Here is a 23,884-nt window from a genome sequence, read left to right on the forward strand (position 1 = left end):
GGGACTATAAAATCACCTGTCACATGCTACGCCAAGAGACGTCTTCACACTCAGCCAGTCAACGATAGAACAACATCTCGCAGTACCTATCGGAAATTGTATTGTGTCCGTTGAGACTAGAAACGGCCATCTTGGAGAGATAACATACATATTCAATATAAAGAAAATTAGAGAAATACAATATACATTTCAACACAAATAAATAGAAAATGTAACATATTTTATGAGCTAGCGAAAACTCAATATGTACATAATCGTTTATGATCTCATTTTACATTGCAATACTCTATGGGCATTAACAAAGAAAACATTTTAATTTTACTCTAGTTTATTACCTTTTTGTAGTGTTAGAGACTTTAACAGAAAGAAGCTGGGTCTTTTGCTACATCTATTTGAAGATTTTTCACATGGCCGTCTTCTCTTTTTATCATTTGCGCAGTGTCACGATAATGTTTAGGTTTTGTATTATGGTCCTTTTTTCCAAACATTTCCTACCAGGACCAATAGGGATTGTGCTTTCTTAAAATTGACGGCTATGTAGCTGCGAAACAGTGACAGGCGCGTGACTGACTACATTTGGGATGCACTGCAATAGTGAATGTTCCTAATAATCGTACCAATTTCTATGGAAACACGTAATTACTTCCTGAGTCGTTTTCGCTTCTTTGGAAAAGTCATCAAAAATAATTCAAAAGAATAATTTCTATGATATTACAATGTTTTAAAAGTATCAGTCGTCGAAAAAAAGAATTCTTATTGTCGTTTGAAAAATACCTTATTTCGAAAATGTTACATTTGCATCCTCAAAAATGCCCATTCAAAAATGGCGACTTCTATCGTGTATGTGTTATCACAGTCATGCTCGATGTGCGTCATAATTCTTCTATGTCTATAACACACCAGTCATGACGTATCTGTTTTGCTTATGTGCGAGTTGATGTTTTGGTTGCGATTCCTTCCATTCAATTACCAATGAGAAACGCTCCTTTCACTGATTGACGGTTCTATTCACCAATAGCCACTACGGCACGGAAACAGAATCCTTAACTGTACTTCGTGACGTCTGTTCTTCATATGGGAAGCAAAGGGGAGGAGAGCTGAAGAAGAAAAAATAGCTTTGCGGTTCAGTACTGTTACTAACCAAAGTACTCAGTGGCCTATCCTGGCGAGTGGAAACAACGTACCCCGGGGTCAGGGGACCTCAAGGGGAAGAAAGCTGGTGAGTTCCAGAAACTCGTGACCGGGGGATATACCTTTACAGACTGGTGCAAAGCTGGTAGAAGAAATGAAGCTGTTATTGCCTTTCTGGTACAGGTTTATCAATTCCCAGCAATGTCCGGTGACCTAGAGTTGATCATTTCGTGCAGAGCGAGTAAAGGCTAGGGGTGTTACTGTGTCCAGTCACTGACTGGATAGGACATCGGAGGGGTCTTCTGTTTACATACTCAGCTGGCAGTCTGAGGGGAGGAAAGAGAGCGGAACTCTACCCCCTGACGTCTGGCAAGAACAATACTGGGGTAACATTTTTAAGATCAGGAGCGTTTACATGCAAAGCCTCCCTGTTTAGTTGAGAGACGTCACGTTTTCTTCAGTCAAATATATTGTTTTTGTCCCCAGATTGTTTCGCCCCACTCCGTATTTTTTTTTTTTACACTAGCACTATTCTGTTGGTAGAGAGAGAGTTTTTATTCGTCCGTCAGTTATTGTAATGGATGCATTTTCAGGCATCGAAATTAAGATTGGATAATCAGGAGCTAAAAGCATCTCCTGGGTGTCCAGCATTAACCAGCATAACCAGGAGTTACCCTTGTGGGTTCCATGTCATTTCTACAATGTAAATTACTCTGTGGAAATGTCATCAACAGTTTACTTTGAAATAGTTTTTTTATGGGGGCGCACCACCAAATCCCCCACCTCCTTTACTATAACCCACCCAAAAAATCTATTTAAATGTAAATGGTCAATGTAATTCCCACAAAGTAAATTACTACGTAGTATTTTACTTTGTGTAAACAACGTGGGAACCCACTGCGGAACCAGGAGCTAGTGCTTAGTGTTCTGCAAATCTAACTTCCACATAAGATGTAAATATATTTTTTATTTTGTATGACCCCTTGCGCTTTAAATGTTGTATAGATGTGTCTCAATGTTTATTCATAGATTGTCCTAACGCACATTGTTAAATTCACATAGGTGTGTTTATTCAGCAGTAGTTTGCCTGAGGAGCCAAAGGAAGCACCTGGTAGCTGTTGCTATCAAGCTAACCAGTATCTTCTAAGGTACAAGCAGAAGCTAAATAGCTCCCAGCTCCCCTCAATTTCGAACCCTGCATTTTTGCTGCGAGGCGGAACTGTAGGATTACTACAGGGCTTTAAGTACCCTTGGACTTCCAGATGGTTGGGGCATGGTGTCTGGAGAAGGACTGCTTGCAAGCCTTCTCTTTAAAGGCTAGCTACTTCCTTTTGAAGTTTTGCTAAGTGAGGTCCAAGAGCCCTATAGGTGTTTATTTAAGCCACCAATTATGACGAGGTCCATTTGAAACGGCTTTGTGGCGATACATGCAGTTTTGAATATGACCTTGACGGGCAAGGTGACCCAGCAAAGCTTGTGCAGTGTTGGAGAAATACGGTGGAATTTGGGAGCACCTGTAATGAGGCAAGCTGCGCCATGGTGTGCTGCCGAGTGTCCAGCTGGATGTCCAGTAAGAAGGGTGTTTCCCTTGTCTGTGTGTAATATCACAAGTGCTTGGACCACTGGACAGAAGTTGTGCATAGCGGATAAAGGGTTTGATTTTTGCTTAGTGTGGAGATCTCTAAGCATTCATTGTTTTGCCTTTTTGGATATCTGCTTTTGGAAGGAAAGGCTACTGTCAACAGTGACATCCAGGGATTTCGCCGACCTACACGCCTGAGAGGTGAATCCTTCCAGGCCCATGCCGTCCAGCCATTATTGCATGAGTTGTTGTTTGGTGGGGTGGAGGGGGCAGATGAGGACAGTTTCGATCTTGATGGGGTGTCAACATTCTCTTCATGATCTGACAAGAAGACCCGGCCCTCACCTGATTGTTCAGGACTTGAGGATGACTCCTTGCATCGTCCTTCTTCTTGGTGGACGTCTTCTTTTTCTGGAAGAGGTACGACCTACCTCCAAGAGAAGCCACTATGCCTGCCGAGGTGAGCGGTACCTCTTCTCCCACATAGCCCAAGAGAGGGGAAACGCCTAACCAGGCAGAAAAACCTCTGTGTTGGAGTCTAGGAATGTCCTTGGTTTCCAGTGAGTTGTTCCTTTTGCTTGTCCGTTCGACCAGGTAACTGGAGAGAGTAGTAGGAATCCCAGGTACCGAAAGTGCCCTCCGGGCTGGGTTGTCGTAATACTGTGGTGAGCGATACGTACCCAGAGCACAGGAGGGGTCTGCAGACAGGAGCGCTGTGGCGCTGAGGGCAAACTTCCCTAAGGATGGGGGAGCCAGACAGGAAGACGAGGCAGCGCGGAGCAGAGAAACCCCATGCGAGAAGGCTGAAGCCCAAGTACAGGAGGGCGAGCAGGCGAGGCAGAATCCAGGCAGGAATACAGCGCCGGACACAAGGAGCGTGTCCCAAGAGAGACAAGGGGAGAAGCGCTAAGCAAGGAGCGGCAAGCACAAGAAAAGAGGCAGGTTACCAGAAACGGTCCTAAGACTAGCATGTTAACCCGTACGCAAGAGGAATGGGTTGCAACGCACAGTGTCCTATCCGCCGCAAAGCTTTATAGGGTGCGATAGCGGGACTGGAAGACTAGACCGCTACCACGTGTTCCTCATGGGCGTGCTGTGCCAATCAATGGCGGTTTCACCAACTAACCCATACATGCCACAAGCAGCATGTGACATGGGCTCAGTAAAGACTGGAGGGGGTTATCTTCTGCCTTCGACACGGTCAACCATACCATCCTGCTCAACCGTCTCCGTGAAATCCTGGGCATCACTGATCAGGCTCTGGCCTGGCTGACCTCTTTCCTCTCAGATCGACCCTCCCAGGTCCAACTTGGGTCCTTCCTTTTATCTACCTCTCTACCTGTGGTGTTCCCCAGGGGTCTAACCTCTCGCCCTGGCTTTTCAACCTATACCTGGCAACTCTCGCCCACTGCATTGCCACTTTCTGCTCAAATTTCCAGTGCTACGCTGACAACACTCAACTCATTTTCAAGCTGCCGTCTGCCACCTCCACTCCCTCTCTCTTCTCTGATTGCCTAACTGCCATTCAAGATTGGTGTGCCGCCAATGATCTTTGTCTGAATGCCAGCAAGACGGAGATCCTCATCGGCACACCTTCACCATCCTTTCCCCTCACTCTCTGGCCGGTCTCCCTTGGCCCTCCTCCTACCCCGACCTGCGAGGCTAAGAACCACAGGGTCATCTTTGACTCCACCCTTTCCTTCTCCGCCCACATCTGAGGTCTCTAAAAAGTCAAATTTCCGACGGCACCTCCTCAGAGGTATTCTGCCTTTCCTCTCCTTTCCCCAGAAGCTCATGGTATCTCAAGCTCTGGTTCTCTCTAGCTTGGACTATTGTAACAGCCTCTTTCTAAATCTACCTGCCTCTACTCTCCGCCCTCTGCAACTAATCCAGAACAGGACTGCGAGACTTGTCCTTGGCCTCAAGCCCTGGGATCATATCTCTCCAGCTCTGAAATCTCTCCACTTGCTCCCAGTGGATGCAAGGATTACATTCAAAACCCTCTGCATTGTCCACAAGGCTTTCTGGGGCCTGGGTACAAAATACCTTCAGCTATCCCTCCGCAAATACCTCCCCTCTTGAGCTCTTTGCTCCTTTACCTCCAACTCACTCAGGGTCAGTGTTTTTTCTAGAAACGAGCTGGGGGTAGATCTGTCTTCAGCTGGGGCCTCCCTCTGGAACAGCCTCCCTGCCATTCTAAAACTTGAGAAGAACCATCTCCGGTTCCGGAAGCACCTCAAGACCATCCTCTTTTCTTCTGCCTTCGCTCCCCCTCTCCCCTGCTGATCTGTTCTCTCTTGGCACCGTGCACCTGGCCACCCTCTGTCTTTTGGGCCCAGGTACGTGCTCATCCTGCCATTCTCCTGCACTGCCTCCGGGCCACCCCTTGCACTGGGATCTGTATCTGTACCCATAAAGCCCCCCCTTTTTCTTCCTGCACTTATCAGACCTACCCTGTCTGCTGCCTTAAACCTAGCACTTGCAAATTGCTGGCTGCATTACCACTGTTTGTTGCCCTTATCATTTATTTATTGTTATTTATCTGTTTCTCCTCTGCTTCGCACTTTCCACCTCTTCCCCTTCCATGCACTTTTCCCCTCCCCCCTCTCCCATGCACTTGCGCATTCTCAATGTCACTGGGCCTAGCAAGATCGCTGTTGTGTTCTCCCCTGTTCCCCTCCCTTGTCTTGTCGCGCTGTGAAACACTTGTGTACGAGCACGATAGAAATAAAATATCAATCAATCAATCTGTACTCCTGACCTCTGTGGCAGAGTAGAAGCACAGAGCACCCTAGCCAAGATTCTCTATTGTGGGTAGCAATGGACGAACAATCAAGGCTTAGCTCTCAGGAGGTGATGCAGGCTGGTTCTCAAGTACAGTGTAGTCCCCAAGCCCTCACAAAGGAATGTCCACACACTGTTAGTGATAACACAGTTCTTTATATAAATAAGGTTCAAGTTATATACATACACAATAACGCACTTTGTGCCCTGGCAATACGATGATAAATATATACAATATCTATGTGGTACCACAATTCACTCTTGACTCCTTTGAAATGCACTAACTACTGACAGTTGCAATGACATACAAGTCTAACAGTAATGTGAACCAACACCAGACATGGGAGGAAGACAAGTGGTTGTCCCGCTACCCAGACACAGTTCTGTGTGAGGATCCCCCCACTTGGGCAACCTGTAAATAAAGTATATTGACAAGCCCAGTCCATATATTGTTTAGCAGAGTCTTATTTCCTACTACAATGGTTCTACTACCCCAATCTACCTGGTTTAGTAGAGTTCTTGCATGAGTTGGCGACAGTTATTGAGTGAGCTCCCTTTAAGGCAGGAGCCACGGATCGTCGATATTCCTTGAACAAAAGGGGAACAAGGTAGTCGAGGCAGCAGCTTCAGTCCTTGCGGTGCTCGTTGATGATCGGTCATGGACGTCCTGCGAAGATGAGGCGTGCGGTGCACCTCGACGATGAGTCTATGAAGAACGTAGGCCCAGCAAGGGCATTGGGTCATCTGCTTTGACGATTGGGACACGACCACGGCTGGGTTTTGGATCTTCGGCTGCGTCTTTGAGGACTTCGGGTGGCTGGAAACCCATCAGCAGATTCTCCTCGGTTTGTTGGCAACCTTGACTTTCTCCGGCGGGACAAAGCGGTCGACGGTGATGAGCAAGGGAGTCCTTGATTTCAAAGTGTCTTCGGGAATGGAGCGTTGCTGCTCCGGTCGTCGAAGTTACAGCGGTAATCGACGTCCTGGCGCTTCACTTCAGATTCCTCGGCGGTCCCCGTCTCCGGTCGGCAGCCTTTTGCGGACTGACTTTCAGGTAACCTTGCTGAAAGTTAGCTGGTGCACGATGTTCCCTTGTAGCTCGGGAAGATGTCTGCTCGCCAGGTCCTCTCTTGGATCAGTTCTTGGAGACACGGCAGCTTCGAAGGAAAGCAGCAGCAAAGCTTTCTTCTTCCAGCTGGGCATCAAGTTTCAACTTAGAGGTCCCCATATGTCCTTCACACTGCTGAGCCAGGCTCAGGCAGCCAATCATCCAGAAGGGCATTTAGCAGGTATGCAGCCAATCAGGCTCACAGTGCATTCAGGCCATTCTTCTCCATCCAGACACCCGCAACACAGAATGTGGATTGAGACAAGCACCCAGCCTTTCAGCACACCACACTGCATTCATACCAGTTTCGGGAAGGGCTGTCTCAGTTATTGTGTGACACACCAGAAACCAGACACCCATAACATGAAATGTGTGTTAGTCACACACTCCATTCACCCAGGTCCCACCCCAAGGGTGTACCCACAACATAGATTCATTGGGAATGCTCCAGCCAGTCTGGCCTGGACTTCCCCCATAACACCATATATGGAACTTCTACCCAACAGCCAGTCGGGAAGGGACAGAGTCAGGGCTTCCCAGGACTTTGGTAAAGCAAGGTTACCGGCAATAGAAAGCAAAAGGCAACAGGGGCCATCTTGTCTCCTATCAGGAATCAACTGCTTCCAATGTCAGGGTCTGGGTATTCCAAAATGGAGGATACTCGGAGCACCTGTCATATTCAGCATGGAGCTGCCACTGGCCCATACCCTATGTTGTGGTTCACACATGGGTTCCACAAAACATAGACTAGGGGTACAGGGTTTTAACCCCCCCCACCCATGGGTGCTGTAAGGGTATCCCAAGGGTCTGTTCACCATGACCAAAAAGAGGAAGAGCTGCACTGCCAGGAGTCCCACATGGACTCCTGTGCAGAAAACAACACAGAACACACATGAAAAAGGAGTACAGGACAAGGACAGGGAGGCCCTGTCCCTCCAATGCTTTTCCAGCTTCACAGTGTCTACTTTGAGGAAGGGATTTGAGATCCATATTTAGATGTTAGTCCGTCATTCATAGAGGCGAGTGATGTCCTTCGGGCCACTGACCTTAAGGTACAGCAGAGTGTCATCAGCATACTGATGGTTGGGTTAATTTAGGAAAGTTTTTCAAGGGTTCCATATATAGATTCAAGAGGGTTGGGGAAATAATGGATCCTAGGGAGACCACACTTGTGATTAGGAGTTGGTTGGATGTAAATGAGCCCATCTGTACAGCCTGGTATCTGCTGGAGAGGCAGGACGCAAACCATTTTAGGATGGTTCCAGAAAAGCCCATCTAGTCAGCAAGCTGGAAGGGGAAGTGTTTGGTGAGCAACTGTGTCAAAGACAGCAGATAAGTCAAAGGGGACTATGAGCCTTGAGTACCCAGTGTCAGTGATTCACAGCGCATCATGGACCACTTGGATGTTTGCAGTTTCAATGCTGCATTTGGGGAAGAAGCTGTGCCCATAATCGTGGAAGAGGCCAAGCTGGTCAATTTTGGCAAATAGTTGGTTTGAAACTACTTTCTCAATAAGCTTCCTGATCGACGAGAGGCTTGTAATGGGTCTATATTTGGATAGGTCCTCTGGGTCAAGCAATGGATTTTTGAGAAGGTATTGTACGAGGCCGATCTTCCACATGTTTGGTGACAGGCTCTGTCTTGTTTTGAGGCATCGATGACACCTCCTGAGCATATCAATTTTGGTAAGCACGAAGGTGTTGATTCTGCCGCATTTATCTTCTGAAGCGGCACCTGTGTGATAGGTATGGGCTTGGTGCTTAATGGACCTGACTCCCTGGACTTGCCTGATGTAGTGTCCACGGCAATCCTTGCCTCCAGTAACCTCTTCCTTGAGGTAGGAACGGCACGGCACCATCCTCTAATGCTGTATGTGTTTTGCAAACAAAAAAATGCTTTTTGCGAAATGCGTGTTTATTTTCTTGAACATGTGTTTTAATCTGGGCATTATTTGTTTGTGTGTGACTACTACCTATTGCCCATAACAAGGGGTAGGCACATTGTATTTGCCCACTGATATGACGTTCGCATCAGTGTGCTGCTGCCGCCCTGTAACATGGGGTAGGCACCATGTATTTGCCCATTGCTGGACTTTTCGCATCTCTGTGCTGCTGCCGCCCTGCAACGTGGGGTAGGCACCATGTATTTGCCCTTTGCTGGACTTTTCGCATCTGTGTGCTGCTGTCGCCTTGTAACTTGGGGGTAGGCACAAAGTATTTGCCCTCTGATTTGACTTTGTATGCGTGTGCTGCTGCCGCCCTGCAACAGGGGGCCAGGCTCAATGGATGTGATCACGATGTAATCTCTTTTGCACTTTGCTTATGATGTATTTACTTTTGCACGTTCCACGATGTTGCTTATGATGTATTACTTTTGCACGTTCCACGATGTTGTAATTCACATCTTACGCTTCCTTTTCTGTAACCTGAAGCACTATTCTCTTAACTTGAAGCACCTAGATACCTCAGGGTTTTGCGCGCTATATAAATAAACAAACAAACTACTTGGAATAAAGCTTTGCTCCTGTTAGACACTGCCTTAATGGTGAAGGTGTAGTAAGCTGACTTGGCCTTGGATATCATGTGTCTGGATTGAGTGTGCAGGAATTTGTGGGATGAGATTAGGCAGTTTTCTCCCCTCATCCCTTGCACGCCTATGGGGGAAAATCCAGTTCTCTCACTTTCTGTCTCAAAATATGCTTTTTGGCTGATTTGAAATGTTGGCATGTATAGGGGGAGTCAGGAACTACACCATTGTCAGCGACACCTACCCTAGTGCACACATTTAGGTTGTGCTATCGTTGTACTACACCCACTGGGATTGTCCTCATTATCCAGTGCTGTTTGTTGCACTAACTAATCTTTTATATTTTGTTATTCAGTCCAAAACCGTGAGATGTAAGGTGTAATGCTGGTTGTTAAGAGAAATATATGGTAGCCAAAGTGTTCAGGTGTTGGTGGGCCACAGTGGTGTTTAGCGAGAGACACTGAAAACACTGTTTTGAAAGATACTTTATCAACCTGTGCATCAGACTGGCATGTCTATGCATACTTGTCTGCTTACAATGCCCAAGGGCCTTGCTGGGTCAATGCAATTCATGCGGGAGGGGGTACATGCTTGATTCTATGTGGTGTCTCACCGCTAGTCCCCAGCGATCTGTCATCCAAGTGGCCAGGACAGGGCTACCGCTTTTGGATCCAGTTCCTGGGGGTGGACCAGTACGGGAGGATCACCTGGATGGGGGCGGAGGGGTCTTCGGGGAGTGGGACACCAAATGGTGAGATGCAGTATCCCCTTCCCTGTAACACCTTTTCCCCATCCTACCAGATAAGATACTTAGGAAATCAACCCCCCCCCCACATCCTTCCTTTCTCGACACACACTTTCTCACAGACAGCTCACTGTGAGAGAATGGACTAACACCCGTGCTGTATACCTGAAATATCCCAGCACAATGGTCAGGCACACGGATAAAAGGCAGAACACGAAAGCATACTCTGAGCAAGGCAAAGCACATGAGAAAGCAGCAGTTCCAAGATAGCAGTTTAATACGAGGAGAAAGACGGCAAAACCAGAGAAGGTTGCAAGGAGGGAAGAGCCCTTCAACTTTTCAGAGAAATAAGCGCTACTTTCACAAGTCTTTGAAAGTAAGAAACATAAGACCTGGAATTAAAGCTGAAGAAACCTGCATTGTGTGCCAGAGGTGCCCAGGGCTCTCCCGTGTCACTAGCCAAGGTGGGGAGGAGCGTTTGCTGCCGTGGTACTGTCCTTGGCTCCTACAACAAAGCAGCAGCAGTAAAGTCAGAACAGGCGGTGGGTCGGGGAAACTGATAGCAGACCGGTCTTTGTTTGAACCAAGGTTGCAAGCGGTAACATTGTATGGAGAAATCTGAAGAGAACAGTGTGTGAAGCGTATGTGACGAATGATGCAAATATAATTAAACATCAAAGGAGTGACTGAACTTTTGAAGCCAAGATAGATATTGTATACAGAGTGGTATGGTGCCACGTGGGTGCTCATTCGAAGGTCTCTGTTAAGTATTGTAATAAATCTGAAGGTGTCTCTCGGACTAGACCCCAGGGATCTGTCATCCAGGTGGCCAGGACCGGGCTACCGCTTTTGGATCCAGTTCCTGGAGGTGGACCAATGAGGGAGGATCACCTGAATGGGGTTTCCTCTGGGAGTGAGACACCGACGAGTGAGATGCGGTATCCCCCTTCTTATACCTTTTCCCTATCCTTCGCCGTAGGATAAACGCTGTAACCCCATCCCCCTTTTCCGACGCAAACACTTTCACACATCACGAAAGATGACGAACAAACACCAAAGCCATTTACCTGACATGTCCCAACGCCAGGGTCCGGCAAAGTTAGAAATTGACCAGAATAACACACACCTGACTGCCCTTTGCCTTCCCCACAGGGATAAAAGGTGGTGCACGAGTGCACAATATGAGCAAGGCAGACCGCACAACTAGAGAGCTAACTCAGCACAGCAGTTCAAGAGGAGGAGAAAGACAGCGCAAACCGAGAGGGTGATGAGGAGAGAAGCAACCTTGCCCTTTCCGAGCCAGGCCTGTGAAATCTTCACAGAAGGAATCGTAAGACGGTGAACAATAGCCAGCGTGTGTTGCTGCAGATGTCGACGATACACAGGCCCTCTTCCGCTGATAACCAAACCGAGGGGAGACACTTGCCACCGTGGTAACGGCCTTGACTCCAGAGACACGAAAAAGCCAAGTGGTTCATCACAGCCGGTGAGTCGAAGGGAGAGCCGATAAGAAACTGAACTGTGTTTGAACAAAAGTAGCAAAGGGGCTAATTGAAGTAAGTACAAAGAACTATTCTTTTTGATACAAGAGGGCAAAACCAGCTACAGAGGAGTCAGCCACCACGTGGGTGTTGACTTGAGAAAATCTGGGCGAATACCCTGTGGTCGCAACTTCCGCTACCAGAAGGCCTTGGGAACGGCGTGAGAAGAGGGTCAAAGTGGTCCTACGGGGGTACAGTAAAATACTCCTTACAGTCGAAAGTCTTTCACCGACAAATTAAGGGAAGTGAATCCCACATTGTAGGAACTGTTTAATGAACTGTGTGAATTGGAAAAGTTGGCAAGAGTGAGCCCGATGGAGGGATGTCCACAGGGAACTGTTGCAGATGAGATTGTGTTGAAAGCCGTAGTGAACCCGACTGAGGGAGGCTGACATTCGAGAGGGGTCTGAGCCCCGGAGAGGGGGACCCAGAGGTGAAGAAGCATCACTCTAAAGACAAGTAGAAAAAAACATTTGTTTTGTTGTTTTGCATATATCAGGCCCTTGGAAGCAAGAGATTGAAATATCTCTAGGTACTTTCTAGGGATCTGAGCCCGAAGAGCGGGACCCAGGGGTAAAACGACATCACCCCACGCGCAAGCAGAAAGGAACATTTGTTTATTATTTTGGAACACATCAGATCCTCAGGGGCAAGAGATTTTTTGTAGAAAAGAGACTTAACCACCGAAGGCCCTGAAAGATGAGAACTGAACTGTTAGCTAGTTCTGGGAAAGCTCGAGCGTGTGCTGTGGTCTGGAGTCCTACCTTGTCCAATGCCAAAACGTGGGGAAGGCAGACCTCAACTAGTGCATCCTGACTTATTTGTGAACACTTCTTTCTTTCATGTGAACCCTATTCCACAGTCTTTGTTTGTATTAAGCATATTGATTGGCAACAGGATTTTCTTAGTATAGGCCCTTTTATTTGACAAGACTCCACTAGGACTGCATTATTATTTGATGGTCGTAGCTTGCTCCGATTTAGGATTAGACAGGCGTTTATCACACCCTTGTTGAAGTTCAATAATCACCCTTGAACTGTGGTCAATTGTCTGTCTTACTGTTGATACAACTATGCACTGTACCCAACTAAAAAGGGAAGTGTTGCGAGTTGGTAACAATCAATTTATTGTGTAAGTTTAGTAGAAACAATAGCTATACATCCCCATAACTTCTGTCTACTCCAATCTACTTTTTGTAATGCCTTACAATTGCAGGATATCACATTCTTCTATGTCTAATACATAAACTTCTAATTTGTGCTCCCAGGCCACCACCCCAACCATCCTACATTCACATTAATATTGTATGTTTCTTTTTCAATGTTCTGGACAATGACGCATGTATGGAGTAGTTGGACAAAGATTGTAGGGAGGCAAATGTTGCTTCATTGGGAACCTTGGAAAATAGTAATAAGTATCTGCCTAGTAAAATGGCTAGACAAACGAACATAAGGAGTATAAGAGGATGCTGGGACATCATAAAATGAGGTATTCCAAGTTCTTTGGGAAGCACTGCATGAGGCAGCCTTTATGAAAAGATGTTTTTGGGCAATTATGGCTGATCCGGTTGGGGAAAATGGAATGCATAGAGATCGGAATGAGTGTAACTCAGTGGTGCAGTCACCGTGCAAGTGTGTATGTCATGCTACGACCGTGGAAGAAATGGCACAGATGGAGGCTTACTTAGGATGCCACTTCCAATGCGGTAACGGTCTAGTCTTTTTCCTGACTACAGTTCAATACTGGCTTTCGCTTCCTGCAGGTTGCGTTGCAACTCGCTACCTACTGCAGTGCGGTCGCCTTTTGTTGTGCGCTTCGGTATTCCGTTCCGTTTCCCTCCTGCCGTCCTGCCTTCCTTTTGCCCTCGCAGTTTCGTGTGATTCCTGCCTTTCCTTTCTCCTTCCTTTGTGCTCGTATTTATTTGTTTTCCTCTGGTTTTAGTTTCTGGATGTTTTGCCAATCTCCGACTACACCCCCCTCCCCCCTGTTATGTTCAGGTGTCGGGATCGGTCCCACGCTGTCGGGTTCCCACCTTGGTGAGTTTTTCTTCCCGGTTTCCCTTAATTAAGTTTATAAGGGAGCCGCTTGTTTCTATCACAATTGGGAATTCTGTTTTCTTTTACTTTACACGTTACCTCGCTTCCTTTCACTTTCTCTCTCTCTCTCTCTCTCTCTCTCTCTCTCCCCCCCTGTTCTCCTGTGCTCTTGCTCTCCCTCTTCATCTTTTTTCTCTCTCTCCCTTTGATTCCGTGTACTCTTCCCCTGCATGCACTCTTTCTTTCTCGTTCATCCTTCCAGTTACCTGCCTAAACTTACAAGCTTGCTGAACTACTGGTGCCTGACCCTTACTGCAGTACAGCAGTTCAGAGACTTCTAACTTAAAGTTTTTCTTCTGACTTCAAGTCTCTCCAGACACTCGCCCGCCTCACAGAACGTCGCCATCAAGATTTCCCCTGGACTACAGCTTCATCTTCGGGAGTGCCTCCTTATCGTCCCTCCCCCCCCCCCCCCCCAATCTGGCCTACAGGGTTTTTTATGCCTATAAGGTTTTTTCCCTGTTTTAGGGGTCTTGTTCCTCAGGGGCCATCCAACTGCTGTTGTCATCATGGTCAGGGTGTCTTCAGGAGGAGCTCGTCCTTACCTCCATGAGAGAAAAGAGCGGAAGGACAAGAGAACAAAGGAGGAGATAAGCGAAGAAGACTCTGACAAGAAGAATAGAAGAACAAGACAGAAGGAATCCCGGCGGAACGGCACTGGCACACTCTAAGGTGAGGAGCATCAAGGGGGTAGTCCTTCAGATTCAGACATTTGTGACAGTTTGCAACGCCAAAAGACCAATATGGCTTCCTTGGAGCAATACCAAGAACTTATAAGCGCTCTACAAGCTCTCCAAGAAGAGGTACAGAATCTTTGATCAGAAAATGCTAACCTGTGTCAACAGATGGTTACTCATGAAGAGTCCCAAGGAGACTTACCCTCTTTGCCCTTCTCTTTTGGAAAATATGATGGCAATCCTAGACAGTTAAAGGAGTTCCTTGATGCATGCATGGTGTACTACACTTTCAGACTCGAGGTTTATGAACTTGATAGGGCAAAGGTTGGCTTCCTGGTATCCAATCTGGTTGGCAATGCCCTCGCATGGGCTGCTCCCTTGATCTCCCAAACTGATCCCGCCATCAATGACTATACACTATTCACTCAACAGCTAAGAGCTAGATTTGACCGGCCTGAAGTTCAGTACTCCTCATACAAAGCCCTTTTGGATATTCGCCAAGGCTCCCAAGACGTCCAGTCTTCTGTTTCCTCATTCACCAAGCTTGCAGCTTAAGCCGGGTGGCCTGATTCTGCCCAACAGACCCTTTTTCGCCGTGGTCTGCATGAAGACCTCAAGGATGAACTGGCGAGGATGGCTCGGCCGGGTTCATTCCAAGAACTGATATCAGTCACACTCCAGCTGGAGTTCCGCTTGCAAGAGAGAAGACATGAGCGGAGAAAGGTAGGTTCCCTGCGTCAATAGGAAACCCAACAGTCCATACTCCGGTCCTCGCACCGGCAGATGAACCCATGCAGATTGGCACCACAAGGGGACCCCTCACACCAGAAGAACGGAAAAGACGCAGGGATCAGGGCCTTTGCATGTATTGTGGATCTTCAAAACACCTCCTTCGGGTCTGCCCAGAAGTTCCTCCCAGACGTTCGGGAAACGCAACTTCCCGGCCTTAAGCAGGGAAAGGTTCTGGGCAGAGGCTGCAGATCCCTGCAGTGTTACCCAACCAGTGGATAAGAACGAAGATAACCGGCTTATGGTGTTTTCGGTTAAACTTTCCTTCGAATTTGCATCTACAGTAGAAGTTCTGGCGATGCTGGACTGCGGACCCGCAGGGAACTTCGTAGATATCCAATGGGTCCAAGAACATAGAATCCCAGTTGTTAATAAAAACCATCCTCGTCCTGTAGAAGGGGTCGACGGCAGACCACTCACTTCAGGGCTGATTCTACAAGAAACATGTATTTCCTCTATGTCCCTGTTCCAATATCAAGAACAGTTCTCTTTCGACGTAATCAGGGCGGCCCATTTTCCAGTTATCTTGGGCATACCTTGGTTACGTAAGCATAACCGGAGAATTGACTGGTCAGCCCACACCATATGCTTTCATTCATCATACTTGTGATGCTGGAAATGCATCAGAGGGACAGGGCCTCTGAATCCTTGTCCTTTACTGCTTTTTATCGTGTGTTCTGTCGTGTTTTCTGCCCAGGAGTCCATGTGGGACTCCTGGCAGTGCAGCTCTCTTTTGGTTTGGTGAACAGACCCATGGGATACCCTTATAGCACCCCTGGGTAGGGGTACAACCCTGTGCCCCTAGTGTATGTTTTTGGGCACCTGTGGGTGGCCCACAGAGCAGGGTATGGGCTGGTGGCAGCTCCATGCTGAATTTGACAGGTGCTCTGGGTGTCCTCCATTTTGGGATACCCAGGCCCTGCCATTGGGCTCAGTTGATTCCTGATAGGAAACAAGATGGCCCCTGTGGCCTCTTGCTTTCTATTCCCTGTTACCTTGTTTTCCCAAAGTCCTGGGAAGCCCTGCCTCTGTCCCTTCCCCCTGACTGGCTGTTGGGTGGAAGTTCCATATATGGTGTTGTTGTGAAGGCCCAGCTAGACTGACTGGAGCCTTCCCAGTGACTGTATGTTGTGGGTACCTCCTGTGGGTGGGACCTGGGTGAATGGAGTGTGTGACCAATATACACTCCTTGTTGTGGTTGTCTGGTTTCTGGCATGAGAGACAAAGACTGAGACAGCCCTGCCCAAAACTGGCCTGAATGCAGTGTGTAGTGTTGAATGGCTGGGTACTTGTCCCAATCCACATTCCTTGTTGTGAGTGTCTGAAAGGGAGGAGGGTGGCCTGAATGCACTGTGTGCCTAATTGGCTGACTGACTGCATGAATGCCCTTCTGTATGATTGGCTGCTGAGTGTGTGCCAGCAGTGTGGATGAGAGACAGAATAGTATATCTGGGGACCTCTCACCACTGGTAATTGTTCAGAAGCGTTCAGAAGCTGAGTCTCCACTCTAAGAGTAACTGGAACTGCTGATCCTCGCCGTCCAGCTGGAAGAAGAAGACTTGCTGTTGCACTTGCTTCGACCGATCCGAAAGCTGCCGAATTCGCCGAGGACTGACCCGAGAGAGGACCTGGTAAGGCGCCCTCTTCCCGTTCTCCGAGGGATCATCGAGCACCGCTACATCTTCGCCGAAGCGCCCTGGAAGTCAGACCCTCGAAAGGCTGCCGACCCGAGACGGGACAGCCGAGGAGATCGAAGTGAAGCACCCAGACATCGCCGCCGTCGAAGTCCATTGCCGTCGACCAGGGTTCGCAGGTCTGTGTAACCGCTGGAGGCCCGTCGAAGTTGTGTTGCCCAGCCGTGGGAACCACTTGACGCCGTGCCGCCGACGACCGGAGCCGTCCGCTCCTTGCCTAAGAACATTGGAATCGAAGGACTCCCTCGTCCGCACCGTCGACCGCTTTATCCTGCCGGAGAAAGTCGAGGACGACCAACGCGCCGAGGAGAAACCTGCCGGTGGGTTTCCCGCCACCTGAAGACTACAAAGACTCAAACGACTCGACGCCCTTGCTGGGCCCCCGTCTTCACAAATCTTTGCGGTCCAGAACAATTGTCGTCGAGGTGCCCCGCACGCCTCTGCCTTGCAGGAAGCCAACGCTCCGTCGTCGACGAGCACCGCTTGGATCGAAGCTGCCGCCTCATCAACGCCGTTCTACCCTGTTTGTTGTCGGACGTTCGACGCCCCGTGTCTCCCGCTTCAAAGGGAAGGCATTCAAGAAGGGCCGTCGATTCCCCGCCGCCGAACGCCGAGTTCCTCGACGCTTCTCGACGATCCGTGACTCCCGCTTGAAAGGGGGTCGCTCAAGAAGGATCTGTCGACGCCTCTTCAAAGAACTCGACTCCACCAGGTACATTGGGGGAGTAAAAACATTATAGGAGGGAGTAAGACTTGCAGAACAATATATGGACTGGGCTTGTGCTATATCTTTATTTTAGAGGTTGCCCAGGTGGGGGGATCTCCACACAGAACTGTGTCTAGTGGTAGGGGCCAGTATTCTGCCTATTGCTCAACCATCTTATTTTCTCTCCTCTCTCTATTGCTGGTTTCACTCTATTGATCTGTGTGACATTGTTACAGTATTGTTGATGCACTTTAATGAGATCTAATACAAAAAGGGTGGTACCACTTTAGAATTGTATATATTTGCCATTGTTGATTTTCCTAAGTACAAAGTGAGTTATTATTATAAGTGTACATAACCTTGAATATTGATTATATAAAGACTGTGTTCTAACCAATACAGTGTGTGGACATTCCTTTGTGGGGGCTTGGGGACTACACTGTACTTAAGAACCAGCCTGCATCACCTCCTGAGAAGCTAGGCCTTGATTGCTCGACCATAGCTACCGAATAGAGAATCTAGGCTGGGGTCCTCTGTGCCTCCCCTCTACCATATAGAGAGCAGAAGTACAGACCACCCCCTACCAGTCTTTACAATACTGTCGCCAGAACTGTTAACCATCGGAATCCTTCATCTCTGGCGAAGGAACCTCTGTTCAGGTATCTGTATCTGTGGTAAAGTCAATATCCCCTTGTTACCATCAATCTGCAGACATCTTTGAGTATCAGCTTCCTCGTTCTCTTCCACCTCATCGAGTGGAAGACTGTGCCAGCGAGCTCAAGTCGGAGGCATCCGTTCCCTTTGGTCGGATGTATCTGTCTTGAAAACGAAAAAATCTTCCTCGAGAACACTCGCTGCAGTTCTTTGGTCAGAAAATACATGAAACATCAAACAAATTATTGGATCCATTCACTGAAACATTTGGGCATAGGACGTCATAAGCACCAGTCATATGAGTCGGTGACAAAAGATGCCCGACAATGTGCCAGGCCAGAACGTTAGCAGTTCCATGTGGATACTCATTTGTAGCGCTTTTCTAATGAATTGCTCTAAATGTCTACAATCAAAAGGTGACTCTTTGCATCAGTGTGCTGGAGACAGCCGTCCCCACAGAAACATGAAACTGGTTGGTTTAACAAAAACCGTGTCACACTGTCAGAATGCACCAAAGTATCAACTGAAAAGGATACAATATTCAAAAGGATACAGGAGGTAGGGTCTTCCGGATCCCTGTTCACCCGACTTGATAGTCGTGAAGTCAACAAAGACCTTCCAAATGATACAACCCTCTGGCTGATAAAACAGGCAGAGCGATGGATCACTGGAAAGGGCGTGGGTAAGGTATAGTAATCCAGCCTAGGACAAATTAAAGTATCATGAATAACTGCTCCAACCTGAGTATGATGAGTTAGATAATGACAGGAATGATCACACTGACCTGTATCTCTGGGTAGAACAATCCAGAAGTCTCTTGATGGATTTGAAATGAAGAACAAAACGACAGGGAAGGGAAAATTAGTAAGGGAGACTTATCCCGGACGGAACGAAGCTCACGCTAGATACGGGTTGAATTCACCACAGGATAGCGTCCAAAGTTCAGTTCAAAGTCACTTCCAATAATCCTTGAAAGGCTTCCTTCCCACTTAGGGATCAATCCTTCTGTTAATTCCACAGATGCAGGAGTTAGAAGAAAATAGCGTTTGAAGACAACGTGAGCGTGTGGATTTACACGCGGGTAGGAATCGCGCAGCCTGGGCCAGCCGCGTGTGAAGACAACGTGCGCGTGTGGATTTACACGCGGGCAGGGTTCGCGCAGCCTTGGCCAGCCGCACTTGAAGACGAGGAGCGCGTGTGGATGTTACACGCTGGCAGGATTTACGCAACCTTGGCCAGCCGCGTATGAAGACAAAGAGCGCGTGTGGATTATACACGCGGGCAGGATTCACGCAGCCTTGGCCGGCCGCACTTGAAGACGAAGAGCGCGTGTGGATTTTACACGCGGGCAGGATTCACACAGCCTTGGCCAGCCGCGTATGAAGATAAAGAGCGCGTGTGGATTTTACACGCGGGCAGGATTCACGCAGCCTTGGCCGGCCGCACTTGAAGACGAAGAGCGCGTGTGGATTTTACACGCGGGCAGGATTCACGCAGCCTTGGCCAGCCGCGTGTGAAGACAAGGAGCGCGTGTGGGTTATCACGCGAAGGGATAGTTCCAGGAATCAGCGTGTGGCGGAACACACGCTATCGAAGGCCCAAAAGTAGCTGTAGGAATATACCAGGATGTAGATCAGAGGTTCAGCTACACGACGCCAATAGAGACGATCAGAAGCAGTGAGTGAAGTTTCTACGCTGCTTAAATACGTGATACCGTAGTTCACGTGACGAAGCAAAAGTCACGTGAAGTTAGCGACGTGAAAAGTGTAAACGTCGTTTTCCCGGTAACGTATCGAATAGCCTCCATTTGGAGTAGAACGGTCTAGCTGTTCTACGAGCGTAGCGTCCAGCATGCATGACACACACACTGTGTCATGAAATCAAGTATGGCGTGTCTTGGTTGCCTTTACCTGCCTTAAGGCTGGCTGTAAAAGTATCCAGTGTTTCAAAGGTTACCATCTCAAATTAGAACTCATATACTCGGCAGCATTTCTTCAAATTAAGAACCTTAATCTACGCATAGCTGACTTTGGTGTGAGCACTCATTTTATCTCAAAAATATTACGCTCCTGCTTGCATAATCCTGCTGCCCTAACAATTCATAAATCCTTTTCCTGGCTACGTGCAATGTAGTAGTTTAAAAAAAAAAAAAAAAACATCTCTGGTTAAAGCAATTCCGTTGGAAGAGCAAAACATTTTGCTTTTTCAGATTCATCTCAAAAGTGCATGTGTTAGCATTCAAGTGCTGTGTCACACAGCTGTTTGTGGTGCAGGATGTCACAGTCCACAACCCATTACGGTTGCTTTGTCCACAGCCCTTTAAACAAGAAAGGCAAAACATGTGAACCAGGTTATTTTCAGCAACTGAATCATTTGAATGTGCAGCATCAAATGTTTGATAACTAGCCAAGTCAGCACCGTGCCAGTTCAGCAAAAGTTATTACTCTGTTGGACACTTCTCGCAGGTTGCAGAACAAATATCCTCACGCGTCACGCACGTTAGCAGCATTGAGTGCGGTGCAGGACAGGTTCAAAATTCACATATCACCTTGCAGTGACCCGCTTTCTCTGAGAATGCGTCTGCTTGACTGATCAGTTTCACCCTCAAATTGCACACGTCTACCCCAATCATGGCACGCAACTGTCTTGGTTTATTTTGCCTAGGCAAAATACAAACAGAAATGTTAGGATTTCATCAAAAGTACAATATCATTGTTATCCACCCCTTCCCTTAACACCACCCCCACCTTCAGAAGTCTCATCGGGTAACTACACACTTTATCATTGCTACAGCAATTATTTGTCATCCTTCTCTGTGTTACAACCATACAGGTTGTAATTGCCTAATCGCCAACTCATTTATGCAATGCGATCATAGTTGGTCAATGGTATTTCAGACTGATCTGTGATTTTACAAAAGCCATATAATAAGTACCCAGGTCGCACTTCTCAATGGATCAATGCTTTTCTTTGTCACCAAAGCGATCACGAATTCCAGGCGCCAGGCGCCAACTTGCTTCCTGTGTTTCATGATCCTGCTGGCATCACTCCCTTTTTCAAAGGTAAAGTCCTTCTTCCAATACCGCCTGCAATTGCACAAGCAGCTTTGTTTATTTTTCTCCATACAGCTAGTGTCTTTCAAGCCTCTTGTTTTCCACTTGTCATTTTCCCAAAGGGTGTCTGCTGATTTCTTGGGCCACCCCTTTGAGCGCAATAGTCTTAAGTCAGTTTCTTTATTTGCTTCAACAAATCATTCATTCTTGCACTAAGCCGTGAGGCTTCTGGATCATGGCTAATGTGCAGTGTTCATGTTATACTCCAAAACCCCGCTCTGCATGTTGTCTCTTGCAAAACTGCTACCTTTGTGAGTTTTGCTTCCATCTGGAACGCCATAATGTCTTTGTCAGTTACTCCAGCCCTGGCAATGTAGCTTGCATTTTGCAAGCTGTGTATTTTCACTTCTTAAAGCGCCTAGAGGTTTCTTCTCCAGTGCACAGCGCTTTACTTCAGCTCACATCACATGGAGCACTGGGATGCAGCTTGCACGGCAATGTCTCTTGAAATGGGCAGCTGTCTTTTCTTAGCCCATTCACAGATGCACAGTTTCCCCAAATGTTCAGATGCGCGATGCGCCCAGCCTGCCATCTGCATGCAGCATTTATTTTCCTTCTAGTGTTGATACTGGGCAAATTCTTTACTTCTGATCAGCTCTATTATTGCATGCCAGTGTCAGAAAGCATGCGTACATCAGCATGTGTAAGGTAGATTGGGCTCTTTTTCATCTCCTCACTCACGGCAATTATTGCTTTCAGTTCAGTTTCAGCATTCTGGCTTCGCAGCCCCACCTCTGTCTTTGCTCACACTGACGGTGTCTCTCACAGGGGATGGAATGCAGGAATGTCATTGTTTATCTTTCCTGCGCACATGGCAGCGCCATACACAAGCGGCAAGCTTGTTTCTTTGACTATAACTCATAAACTGGGGCGGCTTCAATGGAAGGCACTCGTTTCAGACAGTTCACCCAGATTAACTGTTTTCTGCACTGCTTTAGCAACTCAGAAAAACTCCCATATCGGCCAGCTTCTGTAAACACCATTTTACGGAACAGGAGCGCAGCATTCTTTGTTTTTCTCACTTCTTCCTCTCACAACCATTTTATTTTACGCAGCCAGCCCATGACAGGAATTTCTGTGCAATTCATATCTTCAAGCCACAAGCTCTGCACAGCAACAGCATTGTAGATAACAATTTCCAGTTCAAAAGTATCAGTTTTCATCATGGGGCCCAGTGTGATGTAATTCGGAAAAGCGTCTTTTAGCCTGTTTAAAGACAGGCTGTTGCTCTAGGTCCCATGTAAAATCATGTTTCTTTCTGGTGACTTTGTAGTTTGGCTTCACAAACTCACTCCAATGCAATGTGCAATCTTTCAAAAGAACCCGCAACACACTGAATCTTTGTGCTGTCTTATCACACACAGATTTTTCATTCTGTTGTACCATTGCCAGAATGTAACCACTTATTTCAGTGCATTTAAAACATGTCATGTGTAGTGCAGCTCCCTGCACGTTTTCTGCAAGAGCAACCTACACTCTATATTGCTTGTGGGCTGTTAATTTGTCAACAACATTTTTCACCATGTAGCGCAGTCAACTTGTCCTTGTCTTGTGTAAAACATACATCCCTTAATAGCAACAGTACTTTTGCCGTTGGCAACAATCCCATGGCATAGTGTGGGAACAGTCAAAAATACTCTAGGGGCAATTTAGAAAATATAAATTGTCTTTTCTCCCCGAACCATTGCAAACTATTTCTGCAATTTCAAATCAATACACAAAAATCAAAAATTCCAATGCCATTCACTCACTTTCTTTTTTAAGTGAGTCTCTCACCCATTGTAAGCATGGCACAGCTAAAATGCAATTTAGCCATTTTAGTGTTTTTCCTTAAACAGAATGCCCCACCAGCACATGGAATTAACATTTGCCAAAAAAAAACGTTAGGCTTTCAACACAGATGTTACTCTTTCTCCTAAACCTGCTCATTCCCACGTTATCTTCAGGAATGTCGACACTTCAAAAGCATACATTATAAAAGCGAACCTTCGCCTCCTTACATTACAGCCCCCCGCTCGCTAGCACACTGGGGCTGGATCTCAATGTTTAAATCACTATTCACAATTTGCATGTCAAATCCTCACAACTATTTTTCCTTTTCTCTGCCCTCCTGCCAAAATAGAGCAAGCTTTCGTCTCACTTTGCAATCCAAATTACAACTTTAACTGGGGAAACCGCATGAAAAAATTCTTTCCTAATTAAACATAAATTTTTCTTCACCATTCATCTGAGCGCTTTAAACATAGCCATTTCCCGCTTGTTTATCGCTTTGTGCTCCCTGGCTCCGTTCCCAAGCAGTAAGTCAGCCACGACTGATTTATTGAAGGGGAAAGTCTTAACCACACAAGCTATCGGCCGCGGCAAGCCAATACAAAAGTGCTGTCTATTTGACGTCTCAGAGCTGCAGTGAGAGCACCAAGGAAATACGACAGCCTGCTCCTCACTCTGCACTGTGTTCTCTTACACAATTTGTCATTTCACAGCAAGGCACTGCTCTGCACAAATCCCACCGCTGCCACCAAATGTCTTGAAAAGGGGAAAATCTTCCTCGGGACCAGCCCTTGAGAGCAAAAATTACCCAATTCAGCCCAAAATACAGGTTCTATCGTGCTGAGCAGTGAACTCATGCTAGTGACAAATGACATCTTCAAAATGTTTACCATTTATTAGAAAAAAGCATAAACAGTCACATTTAGCAGCACTTTGGGATTCAAGTTAGAGAAGATTACAAAACACAA

General features: G+C 47.1%; 1 protein-coding gene across 5 annotated transcripts in view; it reads left to right on the forward strand.

Annotated features, from left to right (window-relative positions):
* Positions 1–891: 891 nt before the first annotated feature.
* Positions 892–23,884, forward strand: part of NBR1 (NBR1 autophagy cargo receptor) — a 1,466,631-nt gene continuing 1,443,638 nt past the window's right edge. For all 5 annotated transcript variants that reach the window (XM_069634202.1, XM_069634206.1, XM_069634204.1 and 2 more), the window contains exon 1: positions 892–1,219. The gene's annotated coding sequence lies outside the window, so the exon portion shown is untranslated. The remainder of the gene's footprint in view (positions 1,220–23,884) is intronic.

The sequence above is a fragment of the Ambystoma mexicanum genome, chromosome 13, assembly GCF_040938575.1.
Source record: "Ambystoma mexicanum isolate Mex_15411 chromosome 13, UKY_AmexF1_1, whole genome shotgun sequence".
Classification (NCBI taxonomy): Eukaryota; Metazoa; Chordata; class Amphibia; order Caudata; family Ambystomatidae; genus Ambystoma; species Ambystoma mexicanum.